Raw genomic sequence first — 6,152 nt, forward strand, 5'->3', positions numbered from 1 at the left:
CTTTGAATGAAGTGAACTGACTGATGTTCCCTTTAAAGTTAAAAGAAGAGCCGTGTTTTGGGGGGTTGTTCCAGAGCTCCTTATCGTACCCGAGTTTATATAAGTCTTTTCCTCTGCTCTATCCATCAACAGCTCAGCTGAAAGCAAGGCTATAAGCTACCCATCTGCGCTCTCCTTTAAAATATGTATATATAATACATATCTGTATCCAGAAATGCCTGCCCTGAGATTCCATGGACAGCATGATCGGAATCACAGTCCAGAGGCAGACCGATGGGACATCAGATCTGTCACTACTAGAGTTGAGTCTGAAAGCCAGACCATCACGGGGACTGTCTGGCACATTGACAGTAGGCAGAACATGTTCGAGACATCAGGCGGATGTGTCCTCCCTTATTTATAGAGACCTTAGGAAGTGTCGTCTTTTTCTTTTTTTCCTCCCTGCTGCTGCTATTGTGTGACATCTAACGAGTGTGCATCCTTCCTGTGGCACCATGTCAGGATGTGTCCAGAATCTGATGGCAACACCATGTTTAGATCTCAGGATTGTAAGATCACCTCTAAGCACTGGGAAAGGACTGCCTAATCCAATGAGCTGTCTCTGTAATTCATATTGCTGTACATAGCTTTATCCTGAAGAAAAAAACGCTTCTGTTGCTGAAAAGTGTCACAGTCTGGGTTCTACGAGGCAGTATTATTGAATTCTGTTGGCCTTTCCCGCCCCGGTGAGCAGAGCCCATGGGATCCCTCTCAAGACCCCATGGCTCCTGAAACTCCCCTCTGTCCCTGCCCAAAAGGCTTTGTGAAGCCAAATCCAGACCTGACTCTCTAAAGAATAAGCTCCCAGAAGAAAGTATGGTTCCCAGTGAAGGCCACGGTCCTCTCAGCAGTAAAATTAAAGGTGCTCCCCAGCCACCTAACTGCTAGGGACTCAAACTTTGGATCACAGGGACCAAGGTTCAGGCTCTGGCGTGGTCACTGGCAAGATGGTTGAAGATAAGCAAGGAACCACAAGTTCTTTAAGCCCCAGCTTCTGAGTCTAAAGTAGGGTGTTACAGCTATCTTCCCATGGAGCTCTCACATGGGTTAAGTGAGAGCGTGTGTCGACATATTTTGGTGTGGTACCTAACACATAGTAAGCACTTAGTGTTAGTAAATATGATTAGTTATATCATAACTATTAGTTTCCACTTGCTTAGACTACACTCTAGTTTGGATTATGACCCTCAAGGTCCACATGTTAAAAGATCGGTCCCTTGGGTGGCCCTCTTGGAAGGTCATGGTGCCTTCAGGAGGTGGGGCTTAGTAGGACGTAGTTCAATCACTGGGGTATGCCTTTGACAGTCACTGGGGTATGCCTTTGACAGTCACTGGGGTATGCCTTTGACAGTCACTGGGGTATGCCTTTGACAGTCACTGGGGTATGCCTTTGACAGTCACTGGGGTATGCCTTTGACAGTCACTGGGGTATGCCTTTGACAGTCACTGGGGTATGCCTTTGACAGTCACTGGGGTATGCCTTTGACAGTCACTGGGGTATGCCTTTGACAGTCACTGAGGATATGCCTGTGAAGGGAGTTATGGGACACTGGCCCCATCCTCCTTCTGTCTCTTTAATTTCCTGACCATAAGATGAAGAGTTCGCTCTGACACAGGCTGCCCATCATTGCCACCTAGCACCCCACCAGGGACCCAAAACAATGGTCCACATGAGCATGGACCAGAAACTCCAAAACAAAGCATCAAGATTAACTTTTTTTTCTCACTAATTGTCTGAAATATCTTATTATGCTGAGAGAAAGCTGACTAATATAGAATATAAAGCAAAACTCTTAACTAAGCATTCAGGTTTTAATGCCTAATCCACTGATCACAATAGCTTGCTTCAGAATAAGTCCAAAATTTCTGAGGCCCAGGTCAAGGTGTCAGCAGGAGCCACAGTCCTAACCCCCCCCCCAAAAAAAAGAGCGTTCTGCCTCTGTGGTAGCAGTACCATTTCCAGCACCATCACTGGCTGGCAATTACTCAGATCAGATTCCAGCGAGCTAGGCTGACCCCAAGACCAAGCCATAGAACGTAAATCCGTCAGTGGTCTAAACTTACAGTTCGTGGTGAGTCTTTCCCTGACCACTTCCTTCCGAGGATTTTGAAGGTAACAGTTGGCACTGTAACCGTGAAGAGCATTGATGACTACAAGGGGGCACAGTAGAGAGTGGCCCTGTCACAGAACACAGAACTGTCCTGGTGAGACACCAACACTCCAGCCAGAAGGGCACAGCCTGGCAGAGCCTGTGGCTGTCTGCATCACCCTCTGAGCAAGGCACCAAGCTGAGGGAAGAGTTCATTTTTAACATTTCACTTGGCCCTAAAATAAATAAATAACCAAAAAAAAAAAATAGCAGTCAAAAGTTTAGTGGCTTTTCAAAAACGTGTGACAAAACTGTGTGGCAATAACCTCTACATAATGTCACACAGTCATCCTTCCTGTTCTGATTACAGTGCATACAGACCCTTCTTCCACAAGTCACCTCCTCATCCCATGATAACAAAATAAGGCTCACCAAGGAAAATACTCGACTGACTGACGGATGCAGTGTGCTCATTGTGACGGGCTTGCAAATCAAGTCATCTCTAGGAACATCCTCATCAGGAAGGCAGATGGTACCACCACACCAGGCACAACTCCTCATCCAATCACAGGGACAAGACAGGAATTTCATTGTCTCTATAGCAACCTGCTTTTTTGATCTCAAGTTCCTATTCTGCCAAGCAACTGAAGCTATAAAGTCAGATTGGGGTTTTCCCTGGGAATTTCAGAGCTTTCTCATTCAAATTAGATTTTTAGGTATCAGCTTGGAAGTTTTGTTTTATTTTATTTTGTTTTGTTCTGTGTTTCCTTCCTCTCTCCAGGCAAGTTGTAGCATAATGCAGGTGAGGGTCTCCAGTCATAGGCAGCTCCTCTTAGCATTGCTGAAGCCATCTTGTCTGGCTCTCAGTGTCTGCATTCTGGCTTCCTCCGAGGTATCTGTGACAGGCCATTTTCTGTTATTGTAACAGAAGAACCAAGCAGGCTAACTTTATAAAGAAAAGAGGTTTTTAACTCATAGTTCTGCTGGTTCAAGGGCCAAGACCATGTGATTGCCATTGGTCCCCACAATGGCAGGAAAACACGGGAAGGAATTACACACCAAAATAGAAAGCCAGAAGGTGATTCAGGGGTCAGCTTGACTCTTGTAACAACTCACTCTTGAGACCCCAGGATCTCCATGAGAACTGCCTTAACTCCTCAGAAAGCAGAACGCCCAGTGACCTAAAGCCTTCCCACAAGGCTCCACCTCTCAGCATAGGCACACTAGAGGCCAAGCTCCCAACACATGGAGACCCTTTGGAAACCATATCTAAACCATGAGAACATCATATCCCCAGCCATTCCCCAACCGTGGGATCTGTGGTGGTTTCCATGAATGAATCACTGCCTCAACTGACCGGTCCTTCCTAGGTCTGTAAGTTCCCTCAGCTCCCTCCAGGCCCATCCTAGGGACCAGGAAACTCTATGAGCTCTTACTGTAGGGACTCCTTGACTGCTGCCCATCCATATCAGTACAGAGACTCTGTATGCTAACAAGCATACAGAGCACACACGAGTAAGAAACGGGGTGAAACCTGTGTGCAAGACAGAATAGTGTTCAGTCAAAGATGTCCACGATTACAACTCCAGAGCCTGTGATTGTGTCAAGGCAATGGGGATCTAAGTTGCTGACTGAATTAAGATTCCTTCTGGTTTACCATGAGGTAGGAGCCTACAGAACCATCAGTGACAGGTGGTACAATGTGAGGAAGACTGCAGACCACCCATCCACCACTGCTTTGTGTGGGGAAGGAAGTGAGGGACAGAGGGATGCGGCTTGTTTCTGGAAGCTGGACAAAGTAAGAGTCCTGATTCTCCCCAGGAATTTCCAGGAAGGAACACGGAGCTAGAGACCTTGGTTTCAGCCTAGCGACACCCTTTGAGGACTTCTGACCTCTGGAATTCTAAGATAATAAATGTGTGTTGTTTTAAGCTGCTGGGTCTGTGGCCATTTGTTTTAGCAATTCCAGGAACCCATTAATTTTTAGTGCTGGGATTTGAACTCGGGATCTAAAGCATAAAAGGCAAGCACTGTACTCCAGAACTATGTTCCCAGCCCAAATGTATCCTTTGCTCATGGCTTTTCCTGAACTTCTCTGCTTTAAGACCTCAGACAGAGACCTCAGACATCCATTCTGGTCTCCCTGTGGCACCCTTCCAGCTTCTCACTCTTCCCAGAAGCAGGTCTTAGCTAGTGTTCTGCTCTCCAGATCTGTGTGGGAAGTGTAAACCTATGTTCTGTGTCATGCTGGACTTTAGCAACACGAAACAAGTAGCCATGCTGTCCTGACCTATCCCTTAGCAGCAGAAACGTAACAGATAGTAGCTTCATCACACTGGCATTTGTTATTCTCTTGCATAAAAGATTATAAGAGATAAATATATGATCCTGTCGTAGTCACTGGTTGGTTGGTTGGTTTGTTTGCTGTGAAGAGACACCATGACCAAGGCAACTCTTATAAAGGAAAGCATTTCATTGGGAGCTTGCTAACAGTCTCAAAGGCTTAGTCCATTATCATGCGTTAGTGTCTCAAACTTGGGGGAAGCTGGGCTATGCCGAAACTCTCTCTAAAAGTCACATTTGGGGGCAATGCTGCCTTTTGTCCTGGTTAAAATCACATGGCTGTGGCTGCCTCTGCCCAGGGCCTGAGTTCCTCTTCACCTGTCACCCATGTTTGAAATCATCAGCGTTAAACTGGATGTGGTAGCCCGTTGCCTGTAACCCTAGTACTCTGGAAGCCAAGGCTGGAGGATTGAGCGTTGGCCAGCCTGAGCGACATAGCAAGACCCTGTGAAAGGGAGGAGGGAGGGAGGAAAGGAAGGAGGGACTAAGAGAGGGAGTGAAAGAAAAATCATTAGACCTGGCGGGACAGAATACCAACACGGGCGCAGAGGAGATCCCCAGAGCAGGTGACAGCATTGGCTGGTGAGTTTAGAATCTGTTAAGGACAAAGGCAGACACAGAGACCAGATATGTACGGAATTGGGGTGGAGTAGGAGGCGGTTGTAGTGAAATCTCTGGTTTCCAGGAGAGCCTGGGTTCCTGACCTAGACAGAGAAAAAACTTCAAGGGTTGCCAGAGAATGGGATGAGTGGTCTGTTAAGCAGAGTGAGATGGGGTCAGGCATGCAAGCACAGGATGGGGCCAGTCACGGAATATGCTCATTCTGAGGACACACACAAGAGTATTTCACCGTTCAGCAAGTGGGATGAGACACGGGGAACTAGTCGGTAAAGGTCCACAGGACCAGCTGGCCGGAACCAGCCTGAAGACATATGTAGGAACTGAAGGGAAAAGCCCTACCTCAAATATCAAATGAGTCTGGGGTGAATTTCCCTTCGGGTGGGGATTATTACACATTCCTCCCCTCCCCTGAGCCTGGAAGGACCTTAGAGTAGAAGAAATCAGAACCATCTGTTTACATTAAGAGCTGTTGGGGCTGGAGAGATGGTTCATTGGTTAAGGGTGCTGGCTGCTCTTGCAGAGGAGCAGAATCCAACCCCAAGAACTACTGTGGCTCATCACCATCTGTAACTCCACTCCCAGGAGATCCAACACCCTCTTCTGACCTCCCAGGGCACTGGGCACGTAGTACACAGATATACATGCAGGTGAAACATCCACATATAAAATAATGAAATAAAATAACAATTAAAAAATAAATGAAAAGAGTCAGGTGGTGATGGCTCACACCTTTAATCCCAGCACTCAAGAGTCAGAAGCAGGCAGATCTCTTCGAGTTTAAGGACAGCCTGGTCTACATCGTGAGTTCTAGGACAGCCAGGACTGTTACACAGAGAAACCCTATCTCAAAACAAAAAAGAAGAGGAAGGAAGGAAGGAAGGAAGGAAGGAAGGAAGGAAGGAAGGAGGAAGGAAAAGGGAAGAAAAGAGCTCCTAAGAGACTGGAGGATGAGGGGTACAGAGAAAGGCAAGCAACCCTAGAGAAGCTTCAGTTGCTGCCTGCTCTCAAAGGTGGGTGAGCCACCACCTGGGTGACTGACTGGGGGGGGGGGGCTGGAAA

This window comes from Peromyscus eremicus, chromosome 12, assembly GCF_949786415.1.
Source record: "Peromyscus eremicus chromosome 12, PerEre_H2_v1, whole genome shotgun sequence".
In the NCBI taxonomy this organism is placed as follows: Eukaryota; Metazoa; Chordata; class Mammalia; order Rodentia; family Cricetidae; genus Peromyscus; species Peromyscus eremicus.